Source organism: Hylobates moloch, unplaced genomic scaffold (assembly GCF_009828535.3).
Source record: "Hylobates moloch isolate HMO894 unplaced genomic scaffold, HMol_V3 SCAFFOLD_1, whole genome shotgun sequence".
In the NCBI taxonomy this organism is placed as follows: Eukaryota; Metazoa; Chordata; class Mammalia; order Primates; family Hylobatidae; genus Hylobates; species Hylobates moloch.
This window is the reverse complement of record NW_026652276.1, coordinates 41,951,403-41,965,818: the sequence shown is the minus strand read 5'-3', so window position 1 is coordinate 41,965,818 and position 14,416 is coordinate 41,951,403. Positions and strand designations below refer to the sequence as shown.

Here is a 14,416-nt window from a genome sequence, read left to right as displayed (position 1 = left end):
ATTGAAGAACATGCTCCCATGATTGTAGAAGTCTGACTTGGAATTGACAGTGCTCAGTCAGCATTGAGTAGGGAGTAGGACGCAGACTCCTGAGCCAGACAGCCTGGCTCTGCATCCTGCCTCTGCTGCCTAATAATCGTGCAGTCTTCACATGTCACTTACTTTTCTGAGCCTTGGTTTCCTCTTCTTTAAGATGAGGATAATTATACCCATCTTGCAGAATTGTCGAGATGTTTTCAAGCTCATGTATGCAAGGCAAACTTACACAAAATTGATATTCAATAACACAGTAACTGTTATTGTTAATCAGTATTGGTATTTGAGTAGGGATATCAAAAGTATTTGCTGAACAGAAAGCATGTTGTTTTAGGTCCATATTTTCCTTGAAAGTATTTTTATTATTATCATTTTTAAAATTTTTCCCTCCAATGGTCTTTTTTTTTTTTTTTGAGACGGAGTCTTGCTCTGTCACCCAGGCTGGAGTGCAGTGGCGCAATCTCGGCTCACTGCAAGCTCCGCCTCCCGGGTTCACACCATTCTCCTGCCTCAGCCTCTCCGAGTAGCTGGACTACAGGCGCCCACCACTACCCCCGGCTAATTTTTTTGTATTTTTAGTAGAGACGGAGTTTCACCGTGCTGTCGATCTCCTGACCTCGTGATCCGCCCACCTCGGCCTCCCAAAGTGCTGGGATTATAAGCGTGAGCCACTGTGCCTGGCCCACCCCTCCAATGGTCTTATTTAAATTAATTTACTTAACAAGCTGTATATTCCTTGTGGGAAGATCATCCTTGGTCCAGACCCTGTTAAATAATCATAAATTCCAAATTGAGATAGTCCAAATTAATGAGGTCTTATTGCCTCCTGGATATTTCCATTAATGTTTGATATAGACTTGATTCTTTTTCCATAAATGCAAAACTTTAGTGGTAAGATGATTGTAACTTTTTGAAAAGAGCCATAAATATTGGTGGGAGTTGGTTGTTTTCCATGAATAGAATCGAATATTTTACTTCCTCATATTTGAATCACAATGAAAGCACTTTCAGTTGTTCAAAGAGAATTAATATAGAAACAACTGTTGATTTTCTGTCTTTCTGTCTCCATACACATGTGTGCATGCACAGGCGCACACACTGCTTAGTTTTCCTTTGGTTAGGCAGCTGAAGAGTTACTATGTAAATCCTGGCAGCCTTCTACCCATCAGACAAGCAAGGGCACAATCAGTTCCTGTTTTCTTGAAACGTATACCAAATTAATCAGAAACTCTGATTATTCTGCTGGAAGGCAACAGCTTGATGGAAAGATGTACCAATTGAAAACAATTCTGATCATATTTTTGTCAGGAGAATGAGATGCCTCCAGCTGCCTGTCACTAATCATATTAGAGGTAGAAAGCAGGAATGTTTTACCCTGCAAAAGATTACTCTAATCATGTGTTGGAACGCTACTTGTACTGGCTGCTTATCCCAGAACAGTGACATTAGACATCCCTTCTGTAACTGGTCTTGCCAGTTGGTAGTAGTCTAAACCATATGCCACATGAGCACACTTTAGGAATTTTCTAATTACAGCTCAAAGGCTTTACTTTTATCTTTTTATGCTTGTACTGCAGACATCACTGATTGAAAATGATTTCCCCCTCAGCATAATCCTATTGCCAGCAGTTATGAAAGACTAGGAAGATGGTAAATGAAGCCCACGATAACTGAGGAGGTGTCCGAATTCAATTAGGAAGAGGCCTGTCCCATGTGGACACATAAGCCATATAAATCCATTTTAATTGTGAGCTGTGATACTTATCTGGTCATGTTTATTTTGGATGCAAGTGCCAAAGCTGGATTTAGACCAGAATTCCAGATCTTCAAGTTCTAATGACTAATTTGGGTATCCACTGAATCCCTTAATTCGTTTCTTAATTTGTTCTCCCAGAATTAGAGAGTTGCTTGGTTACAATCATTTTCACAAATTTCTCATGGATCAAAATAAATGTACATAGATGTTTTTCCCCCTAGGATTCACACATTTTGCTCTGATCTCAAGGAACTATTCTGTTGTTATCAAAATAACAATAACAATGCCAACAGTAACAACAAAACCAACATTTTGCAAGGTAGTGTAGGGAATATAGACCGAGGCTCCAGGAGGAATGATTTTGAGTCACAACTCAGCTACTTAACAGCAGTGGGACCTTGGTCAAGTTAGTCCCCCTCTCTGTGCCTCAGTTTCTTCTTGTAAAATGGGACAAATGAGAGTATTCACCTCACTGGGTTGTTTTGATGATGATTAAACAAGCCCATATATGTAAAGTATAGGTAGGTTGATAAGTGGAAAGTCCTGGCACAATAAAAAATGTTAGTTATTTTGTTGTTATTGGTAAGACAGTGGTAGACCAGAGGCAGATTTTGCTCATACCACAGTATTGTCATCTAAGTATGTCCCATTTCTACAGTCCACTTGGAGAACACTTATGATGGTAATGAAAACACTGGAGACTCTGAATTTGAAATTAATCTCTATTATTTGTGCTTGTACTCCTTAGTTTGGCTACAGAAATAACGTTTTTTGGCTTTCCAGGCTTGATCAGTATTGAACTTGGAATCCTTTTGGTGCAAAATTGCTTTAAAATTTGAATGAACATTTTGTTCTCTTGGTATGCACAATATTAGCCCTCATTAAGAGGAAAAATTTTATTACAATATGTAAAACGTGTGTGTGTATGAGAGAGAGAGAGAGGGAGAGGGAGAGACAGAGAGGAAAGAGAGATTTGGAAGAATCAGCTTTAATAAGTTTACTGGAAATTTTCAAGCTTTTTTTTTTTAGAGAGACAGGGTCTCACTCTGTCACCTGGGTTGGAGTGCAGTGGCGCCAACACGGCTCACTAAAAGTTCAACCTCCTGGGCTAACACAGTTCTCTTGCCTGAGCCTCTGGTGTAGCTGGGACCACAGGTGCATGCCACCACAACTGGCTAATTTTTTTTATTTTTTATAGAGACGGGGGGGTCTCACTTTGTTGCCCAGGCTGGTCTCAAACTGCTGGGCTTAAGCGATCCTCCCACCTTGGTCTCCCACAGTGGTGGGATTACAGGTGTGAGCCACCAAGCCTGGCCCAAACTATTTTTTAATACAGTAAAATGCATTTATTGTCATGGCTTAGATTTAGTGAATGTATAGGAGTGAAGGTCTACTGAGAGGATAAATCTAGTAATTTAATGAACTTTCTTCATAGCTTTGTAAGAGTTAATTATGATTTCTTAATTCATTGCCCAAAGAATGAATTACTGGAATTTATTAGTTTTTTTTTTTTTTGAAAAAAAAAAAAAAAACTAAGTTAACTGCCTGTGTGTGTCTGTGTGTGTGTATGTGTGTATCTATGTATTCTAGAGAAATATATACTTATATGCATCCAGAGATGTGTAAAATATTCTCTATCAGTAGGAGAATAGATTAATGAATTGTGGTGTAATCATATGCTAGAATACTATACAGCAGTAAAAGAATGAACTAGAGCTATACACAATAACATGGATATATCCCACAGACATGATATTGACAGACAGAAGATATGGCCTGGATTTCGTAGCTCATGCCTGTAATACCAGCCCTTTGGGAGGCCAAGGCTGGGGGGTTGTTTGAGCCTAGGAGTTCAAGACCAGCCTGGGCAACATGGTGAATCTCTTTTCTACAAATACAAAAAAAAAAAAAAACAACCTTAGGTAGGTGTGGTGGTGTGTGCCTGTAGTCCCAGCTATTCGGGAGGCTGAGGTGGGAGGATCAATTGAGCCCAGGAAGGAAAGACTGCAGTGAGCCAAGATCATACTACTGCACTCCAGCCTGGGTGACAGGGCAAGGCCCTGTCTCAAAAAAAAAAAAAAAAGAAAAGAGAGGAAGAGAAAGAAAAGACACAAGATTACATAGCAGTCTTTTTTTTTTTTAGGTTTTTGTTTTTTTTTTTATTTTATTGAGACATGATATTTTACATATTTATGGGTTACATATGAGTGTTTGTTACATGTGTAGAATATGTAATGATCAAGTTGGGAGTTTGGGGTACAAGTGTTTTTTTAAATTTTTTAAAAATTTTTTAATTTTAATTTTATTTTATTTTTATTATACTTTAAGTTTTAGGGTACATGTGCACAACATGCAGGTTTGTTACATATGTATACATGTGCCATGTTGGTGTGCTGCACCCATTAACTCATCATTTAACATTAGGTATATCTCCTAATGCTATCCCTCCCCCTTCTCCCAACCCCATGACAGGCCCCGGTGTGTGATGTTCCCCTTCCTGTGTCCATGTGTTCTCATTGTTCAATTCCCACCTATGAGTGAGAACATGCGGTGTTTGGTTTTGGTCCTTGTGATAGTTTGCTGAGAATGATGGATTCTAGCTTCATCCATGTCCCTACAAAGGACATGAACTCATCATTTTTTATGGCTACATAGTATTCCATGGTGTATATGTGCACATTTTCTTAATCCAGTCTATCATTGCTGGACATTTGGGTTGGTTCCAAGTCTTTGCTATTGTGAATAGTGCCGCAATAAACATACATGTGCATGTGTCTTTATAGCAGCATGATTTAGAGTCCTTTGGGTATATACCCAGTAATGGGATGGCTGGGTCAAATGGTATTTCTAGTTCTAGATCCCTGAGGAATCACCACACTGACTTCCACAATGGTTGAACTAGTTTACAGTCCCACCAACAGTGTAAAAGTGTTCCTATTTCTCCACATCCTCTCCAGCACCTGTTGTTTCCTGACTTTTTAATGATGGCCATTCTAACTGGTGTGAGATGGTATCTCATTGTGGTTTTGATTTGCATTTCTCTGATGGCCAGTGATGATGAGCATTTTTTCACGTGTCTGTTGGCTGCATAAATGTCTTCTTTTGAGAAGTGTCTGTTCATATCCTTCGCCCACTTGTTGATGGGGTTGTTTGTTTTTTTCTTGTAAATTTGTTTGAGTTCTTTGTAGATTCTGGATATTAGCCCTTTGTCAGATGAGTAGATTGAAAAAATTTTCTCCCATTCTATAGGTTGCCTGTTCACTCTGATGGCAGTTTCTTTTGCTGTGCAGAAGCTCTTTAGTTTAATTAGATCCCATTTGTCAATTTTGGCTTTTGTTGCCATTGCTTTTGGTGTTTTAGTCATGAAGTCCTTACCCATGCCTATGTCCTGAATGGTATTGCCTAGGTTTTCTTCTAGAGTTTTTATGGTTTTAGGTCTAACATTTAAGTCTTTAATCCATCTTGAATTAATTTTTGTATAAGGTATAAGGAAGGCATCCAATTTCAGCTTTCTACCTATGGCTAGCCAGTTTTCCCAGCACCATTTATTAAATAGGGAATCCTTTCCCCATTTCTTGTTTTTGTCAGGTTTGTCAAAGATCAGATAGTTGTATATAAGTGGCATTATTTCCGAGGGCTCTGTTCTGTTCCATTGGTCTATATCTCTGTTTTGTTACCAGTACCATACTGTTTTGGTTACTGTAGCCTTGTAGTATAATTTGAAGTCAGGTAGCATGATGCCTCCAGCTTTGTTCTTTTGGCTTAGGATTGACTTGGCAATGCCGGCTCTTTTTTGGTTCCATATGAACTTTAAAATAGTTTTTTCCAATTCTGTGAAGAAAGTCATTGGTAGCGTGATGGGGATGGCATTGAATCTATAAATTACCTTGGGCAGTATGGCCATTTTCACAATATTGATTCTTCCTACCCATGAGCATAGCAGTCTTATTAAAAAACAGACAAAACTAAACTCTGTTGCCAAGGTGTGTATATTCAAGTGGCTGAAACAATAAAGAAAAGCAAGGAACTTATTACTGAAAGAATCAGATACCAAGATAGTGCTTACCTGAGGCGGGAGAATGGTGTGAACCCGGGAGGCAGAGCTTGCAGTGAGCCGAGATTGCACCACTACACTCCAGCCTGGGCGACAGAGCAAGACGCTGTCTCAAAAAAAAAAAAAAAAAAAAAGATAGTGCTTACCTCTAAGACAGGAAAGAGAAAGGACCTGGAGGGCTTCCAAGGGCGCTGGCAATATTGTGTGCTTTGATGGGGCTGGTAGTGATGTGGGCAAAATAAATGAATTTTTAAATCTACTTTCCTGTTAATGAGTTATAGTAATAATTTAAAAAGTTAAAAAGATAAACAAAGTAACTATCTCTTTGGTCTGGCTTAGTTCCCACCTTGTGTTCACACCTGGTTTTAGATCTAGAGATTTCTGTGATTATAACTGGCTTTTAGAAGTAAATGACTGTGTCACTGCATGGCAAAGTGGTCTCCAAAGTGGGATATGCACCCCAGGGAGCACTTGAGAAGACTCATTTGGGTAGGAAAAGAAATTGATTGGAGCTTGCATTTACATTCATTTTGTTATCATGAAACATTATGGTAACTGATGGCAACTGTATTGACATTGGCACCATCCTTGAGTCCACATATCTGGGTGGTTAAGTATTGCCTTGGGCATAGGTGAGGTCTCCTGAGCAAAGAATGGGAGTGCCCAGCTCAGGGGCTTCCCAGTGGCTTCCCCACTGTTCCATCTGTCTTGGTTATATTGTGAAATATATTGTGCCTAGTTAACTGGATTTACGAGTTCTATATTTTAGTTTTAACAAAACCTCACAAACTAGCAAAATTTTTAAAAGATTCTGGAAAGAATTCTCATAAGTTGAAGACAATTTTAATATTGCAAGCAAAAAAAGAATGGCAAAGCTTTGCATGAACTTTTTGTCAGCCACATTATGAGTTAATGACAGGGACCACTGAATCAAATCTGGCAAGAAACTGGCCACCAAAATTTTATGATATCTGGAAAACTAAGGGATTTATATTCACCTCATTTAATCATGAACTTCATCCTGTACGTATTGCCTTGAGATATTATGATTAGCAAACATTGTACCCATTCTGTCATCATTTTTCCATGTTTTATAAGGTATATAACATATTAATACAATAATACATGTATATGAATTATAAAAAAAGACACATACAAAACATGTGAGTAGAAAATAACTTGGATACTACTGTCATGTAGTTCAAAGGCTACTTACTGCTCATAGTTAAAATGTGTGGAAAAGTCTGCATATCACAGGCAGGTTCATCATACCATTAAAAGATCTTAATTTTTTTTTCTCTTGTGAACCTATTAAAGTGTATTCGATTGTATCACAGCCATTTCTAAAACAGATGTGTACTGCTGTTCCTCACACCAAATGTGTATCCAATACATAACATTGGTTCTACCAGAACTTAAGTAATTACTAATAATATTTCAAGGATGGAAATGATTTAAATGTTCATACGTGTGAAAAATTGATGAATAACTCCCAAAACAAGTTAAATGATTCTTTCAGTATTGCCCCTGACAAGTTCTAAATGTTAGTGTATTGTCCCCTTTGGATCATTCATTTTAAAGCTGTGAAGAGTGTTGATTCCTTGTTTTTCAAGTACATGTACATATGAAACAACCAAATTTCATATTGTTCATACTTAGTGAAATTTTTTTTCTATTAAAAGAAAATGTCTTTCTTAGAGAAAGCAGATCGCTGAAGAGACAGATATGGTAATAACGATCATTAGTTTACTTAGCCTTGGTTTTCCACAGTGTTGAGTTATAATGTAATCTATAGTTCATCTTTTTAACCAACTCTCAATACGTTGTCAACCCAGTGCCTCACAATGTTTACAAGGATGATTTATTATTCGTCAGATTTTAAGTGCTAACCTATGAAATGTTAAACTTCTATTGGCAGCCACTGCAGGAAGGTTTGTAGGTGTCCTGACTAATGTTTTGAAAGACCAGCATTAGCAGTAAATCACAGCATACAAAATTTTTTAATAAAGTAATAGAAAGGATTTTGCATTCTGGGTCCTCTAAGCTTTGGTATTTGGAAGTTAGTTATGTGGGAAATTAAAGGGGTAAAACATTCTCAGGCTTTAACCCTTGAACTCTGGGCCAGCCGTAGTCAATAGCAAAAGCATCTTGGTAGCTTTGTTCTCCTAACCCAGAGATTTCTTGGCTATGGGAACTGACAGAGTGCCAAGTATAGGCCTAATTGCATTCCTTGTTACTGAGAAAAAAATCTCAACGGAATTTTCCTTTTCTTTCAAAGGGGTACCTGGGCATTTTCTGGGATAGCAAAATTGTTTATAAGATGTTTGCAAAATGTTCTGAAAAGAGAACTGGAAGAGGGCTCTGACAGCTAGTTGAAAGGCATGTGTGGCCTACCTAGAGCAGTGGAGAGTTAGAGAGATGCAATTTAAAACGTGAGAGAGATGTGGCTTTGTCCTCTAAAAGCTTGCTTGCTCCTTGATGCACAAGCTGATGGCCTCTCTTCTTTTTCTTTCTCTATGTTCTGCTCAAAGATTTAGCAAGATATTACATAAGATATTCAGCTAGCCCCATAATAGACTGCCAGCTGTCTAGGTTCTGCTTTGTTCACCAGTATTTCCTGTGCTGTGTCCACTGCCTAATACATAAGACATACTCAATTAGTATTTGTTGAATGAACATATATATTCAGGTATTTTTTTCTGTGATCTATATATTGGTGATTAATATATTGAACCAGATATACTCTGAAACAAATTAACTTTTTTGTTGTTTTTTGAGACGGGGTCTCACTCTGTTGCTCAGGCTGGAGTGCAGTGATCCAATCATGGCTTACTGCAGCCTCAGCCTCCTGGGCTCAGGTGATCCTCCCACCTCAGCCTCCAGAGTAGCTGGGAATACAGATGTGTGCCACCACTCCTGGCTAATTTTTGTATTTTTTATAGAAACGGGGTTTCACCATGTTGCCCAGGCTGGTATTGAACTCCTGGGCTCAAGCAATCCACCCACCTCAGCCTCCCAAAGCATTAGGATTACAGGTGTGAGCCACCGTGCCCAGCCCCAGATTAACTCTAATCAAGGAATCAGTAGCTAATTTTAGTGGATTGAGATCTTCTAATATATGGAGTTTATATTGTAGTGGGAGGGCCAGACAATGAAGAAACATGTAATGAAATGAATAAACCCAATAGTTACAGCGAGTGATGAGAGCTGCAAAAAACCTGAACAAGGCAAGTGCTGTGATGTAGACTAAGGGCTTGGAGAAACCAAAGCCTGGAACAACCTGAAAGCCTAGTGGTATAGAAGGAATTGATACAACCTTCCCAAAGGCTTAATTTACTCCAGTAGTTAGCATGTACAATGAAAAGATTCATCTTATCACAGCTTTTCTAAATGAAAATAGTTTTGCTGAGTTCTTACCATACTAAGAAAGTCAGTTTCTACTTTATAGAATTTTGTTTTTAACACATCAGTTGGTTAGCACCAGTGCCAAGGCCAAGGGGTTACCTCTCCACTTCACTTCCCTTCTTCTCCAATTTGCACTTCTCTCTCAAAGCCAGACAGCTGTCTCCCAAATGTGCACTGTCAGTCGCATAGGAAACCAGATGACCAAAAGAGGGTAGATCAGCACAAATTTCTCATCAAAGCTGAAAGAAAGAGAGAAAGAACCTCAACGCCAATGCCCTGCTGACTGTGGGTCAGAAGTGTTATCTTTGTATCTCAAGGACAGAAGACTTAATAAAGATTTGGGTACAAAGTACACATCATCCTCCAGGCATGCCAAACGATGTCAGTCAGAAAGCTGTTCCTTAGGGCTTACAATTTCCCCTTTTTTCTAAATTAAAAAATGCTAATGTGAACTGTTGACTCGCAACAACACATGTTATTATTGTATATAGGGCAAAGAGTAAATAAGACACTTGCCTCATGAAATAACAGTTCATTTTAACTCAGCAAGCTGGAAGTAATTTTAGCTTTTTTTCTTTTTTTTATGCTTCTTTATGGAAGTAGGCCACAATCATTTTTATTCCACAATTCTTTATAACCCTATAACGTGCTTCCTGTTTATGCTTTTAAGACCTGTTTTTAAAGACCCTTAAGGGATATCCTTTAATACATTCCTTTTGAAAATAATTATTCATCTATAGTATCCCCTTAGAATGTCTGAAGGTTTGAAAATACAGGAACTTCTTAATGAGATGTGTTTAATGGTCTATGCAGAGTATTGAAATGTTTACACCTGGTTTAGTTAACATAAATTATATTTAATTAGTCATTCTGGAAAATAAGTAGATATTTTAGAATAGATTCAGTACCTAAAACCCACCATTTGCTTTTTATGTATAGTATCCATAGATAAATTCAATACGTGTATTTATAGGTTTAAAAACATGCTTGCAATAACATGAAGTCAATTCTTAGGGACTTTTAGAAATAATACAAGGAACATGTCTTGTTGGGGTAAGCAAAAAAAATCCATGTGGGCCAGAAGATCATGTTTATAATTTTTTACAAAGTTTAAAGTGCAATACAAATGTAATTATGTTACTGCTATTTTTTAACGTTTGTGGCATGAAGAACTTCTGGGTTGAATGACAGTCCATAATTTTTTGTTTAAATGCTGAATGTTCCTGTTTAGAGTGAGATTTCCTTTTTCACATGCAACCTTTGTGTCGGGGGTGCCCTAAGTTCCTTAGATGGAATCGTTCACACTGCAGTTGACTTTTCAGCTCTTTAGATGACACTTGTGCCTCCATGTGATCCTTCTTCACATGATGCTTTAGCTGGAAGTCTCATTTACAGAAAAAAAACTCAACCCACGTCACATCTGCAATCTAAGAGCTCCACTGTGGCCATCTCCCCAGTTTCTCCCATGCACTAGAAAAGGTCTGAACAATCACTCATCCTTGGTATTGGGTGGCCTCTGTTATGGTCCTCTGAAGTATGCTGTGCTCGCAGTTTCTCTGCCCTGCACCCTTTACTCTTGCTGCTTTGGTGTCTTCTTATGGCTGGTATGTGTTTTGTAGTTATTCTGGCCACCAGCAGTTTTTTCTGCAAATCCTCTGTCCTGCTGGATATCTCTGTTCCTTCCTGTTCCCCCAACAACACATTCTCTTCACTTCAGCCTCTTTTTTTTTTTTTTGCCCTCAATGCTACAAGAAACCAGAAACAAGAAAGCGTGTCTTGGTAATATTCCTCTGCCGATTGTCCACTGCCCTCTTCCCTGGATGAAATTGCTCTTTTCCACAGCACTCTAGTGTTGCCAGCTGCATCTTTGTTCTCTGCTCTTTCAGAGTGCTCACATGGAGGGAGTGCAGCGGGAGGTGGGGAGGGCTGTGGGGAGGCACAGCCCTTTCTGCTCAGAGTGGTCCTCCAGAGAAGTGCCACATTGTCTGGATTGAGGACCTGACCATGGGAAACAGACTCCCTGACAGTCACCATGGGTTACACAAATATTACTTCCATTTGGCTTGACCTTTCATTATGCTTGAAAAAGGACTGAAAATACTTAAATCATGTATAGTATTTTTCTGGAAACAAAAATAAATGGGGTTCTTTTCAGAAGGCACACTTGAACTTTTGCCCTTGCTCTTCCTTTTTGAGCCATTTTATCCAATTCGTTGTTTTCTTTTATCATGTATTTTCCTTTTGTGAGAAATAGCTAATTTCTCTGCTGATAAAATTATGAATCACAGAAGCAATGTAACTGTTAAAGATAAGGATAGCTTTTGTGGCCCTCAAATACTTAGTTCTGGGAATTCAGCTTTGCTAGTATTTCTTAAGTGCTTACTCTGTATGTGCACATATGTGTCACTGGTAGACCGACTTCTTAATTCTAAAACTGCTTTAATGCATTATCCCAACCAATTCTCACAACAGCCCTGCAAGGTGGGTAGTATTATCATTTATCTGTGTTTTATGGATGTACACACGGAGGCACAGTAAAGTTCAGTAATTTCCTCAAGGTCACACGATTAACCCTGGGCAGGGCCTGGATTTGAACCTAAGCAGTGTGACTTCAGCACCTATGTTCTTAACCACTGAACTAAACTCAATAACTCAAATGCGTCATAGAACCTCTGTATTCCTCATCTCCGAAATGGGAATAGTAACACTTACCTTACTAAATTGTGAGGATCAAACAAAATAATTACTTGAGAGGATGCACTTAATTGTGATGTGCTAAAGCATAAGGTTGAAGTCTGGGGGAAATGTTGATATGATGTTTTCTGTTATGAGTCTTATTGGTGAATTTGTCCTTTGCTGCTTGGATATACTGCTGGTTCAGATGAAAAACTGTGTTTTTTTTAAGGCTGTTTTGAAACCACAGGAAGACCTCAGGTTTCACAATGAAAGTAATCCTTTCTTTCCAAAATGGTGGCATTTAGAAGCATTTAGAGGATAGGCAAAATTAACTATAATTTTTTTTTTTATAAGACAGAGTCTTGCTCTGTCACCCAGGCTGGAGTGCAGTGGTGGGATCTCAGCTTACTGCAACCTCCGCCTCCAGGGTTCAAGTAATTCTCCTGCCTCAGCCTCCCGAATAGCTGGGACTACAGGCACCTGCCACCATGCCTGGCTATTTTTTTGTAGTTTTAGTAGAGATGGGGTTTCACCGTGTTAGCCAGGATGGTCTTGATCTCCTGACTGTGATCCGCCCGCCTCGGCCTCCCAAAGTGCTGGGATTACAGGCGTGAGCCACTGTGCCCGGCCAACTATAACATTTTTAATATGCCAAGTAATCATATCATTGTTTTCCTTTTACTCTAATCCCCCTTTAATGTAGCACTTGACACTCCCTCCCTTTTTTCTTAATCATGCAAAGTAAGTTTTCTTTCCAGTGTCTATTCACCATATACTATGGACTTATCACTAACTATCACTCACTGTGTAATACTGGACCTGGGACCATGTCTTGTGCTGCCAAAGATAAAGATTTAGAAAGGCTGCAGACTAAAATGGCTGTGCTTCAAAATGTGGGACAGGAGACCAGAACTGCAGAAGAGTCAGCTGGGTGGTATTGGAAGAGGACCTGGAAAGAAAACGCTGAGAAAGACAAGCTTAACAGGAGACTGGTTGTTCTCTTGCAGCTGCTTTACAGGGGAGTGAAGCCTTCCTTCCTCCTCGGTCTGATGCTGGGCCTGTCTTCCCTGCTGTGCAGCTCCTCTGTGTCTGTGGGTCTAGTACCTTCATTTCTCATTATGTTCACACAAGTCAGGATGTTGGGGAGCTGAGCCCTTACAGTCCCATGGGGGAAGTGGAGAGCCAAAGGCCTCACTTTTTGTGATTCTTTGGAGGTTTTATGCACCCTAGAAATTTGTGTTTTTCCTGGCGTTTTCTGGGACTGGTATTGCATACCCAGGGTCACCCTGTTTGGGGGCTTTTCCAAGCGGAGTTTGTGATCATAATGAGTTATATTTTTCCTCTTTTCTGGATAAGAACAATATCTTTGCCATTCAGTCTCCAAATATAGCATGTGGTTATGATAGAAGAATATCCTTATGTTAGGAAAGAAGTTGGCAGTCTCAATGAGGCAGAAATGTCCAATTTAGAAAACATGTCTAAAAGGAAAAGCTGCTATAAGTCCTTTTTGGAATCAGGTGGAATATAAATGAATAAATAAAAAAATTTCAAATAAAATGTGTGGTCTGACAGTACATTCTACTTTCTCTCTTGAAGGTACCTGTGGATTTTGCGTAAACTTCAGATATAATTTTTTTGTCACTTCATTAAAATGTCAGACTTCAAACTGATCTGGCATCTAATTGAGAGAATAACTTGGATGGAGATTTTCTAGCTGATGCATGTAATCAGAGCACTACAATAATATTGTCAGGGACTGACCATTTAGAATGTTTTTTAAGAATGTTAGTAAGTGTATAAGAAGAGTACTTAACACAGGGGAGGGAGAAAAGGCATCAGGTCCCAAAGAAAGAGCCGAAATGGAATGTATGTCAGTCTTGGCTGGAAGTATATAAATACGGAGTATATAATATAAAATCACCTAATTGATTAAGGTGTCTGTAGTTAACATTCATCAGAATTATGGATACGAGCACATCTATTATACTTCACCAACCCAAGGGTGCCTGTTTAGTTTCTCTTCATATAGTACTAAGCTGATCATAACACTTGATAGGCAAGTAACTCAAGTAAATTGAAGTATATGATGCCTTTTTAGAGGGCAGTTTGTCACTGTGTTTGTTTTTAATCCTTTAAAATATATTTACTGTTTTATTTCTAGGAATTTGCGCTAAGGAAATAATTAAAGATATGTGGAAAGGTTTTAGCCACAAAGATGTTCATTACATCATTGTTTATAATATGGTAAACAGGAAATTGTTTCAACTACAGATTAGTTAAATATATTCTGTATATGATGTCACAGTCATACAATAAAATACTGTTCAGCCACAGTAGATGCTGTTGTAGATAAATATTGATAATGAAAAGATGTTTATGATACATTGTTAGGTAATGAAATGTTAACAAAAGCCAAGTATGCAATGTGATCATATTTTGCCTAATATATGTATATATTCTTAGAAAATATTCTGGAAATGTATTTAAGA

The 14,416-nt window shown here is 38.5% G+C and overlaps 1 protein-coding gene across 7 annotated transcripts in view; it reads left to right on the top strand.

The window, feature by feature from the left end:
- The window catches only part of SPATS2L (spermatogenesis associated serine rich 2 like), a 174,492-nt gene that overhangs the window by 23,740 nt on the left and 136,336 nt on the right, over nucleotides 1-14,416 (top strand). The gene's annotated exons all lie outside the window — the stretch shown is intronic.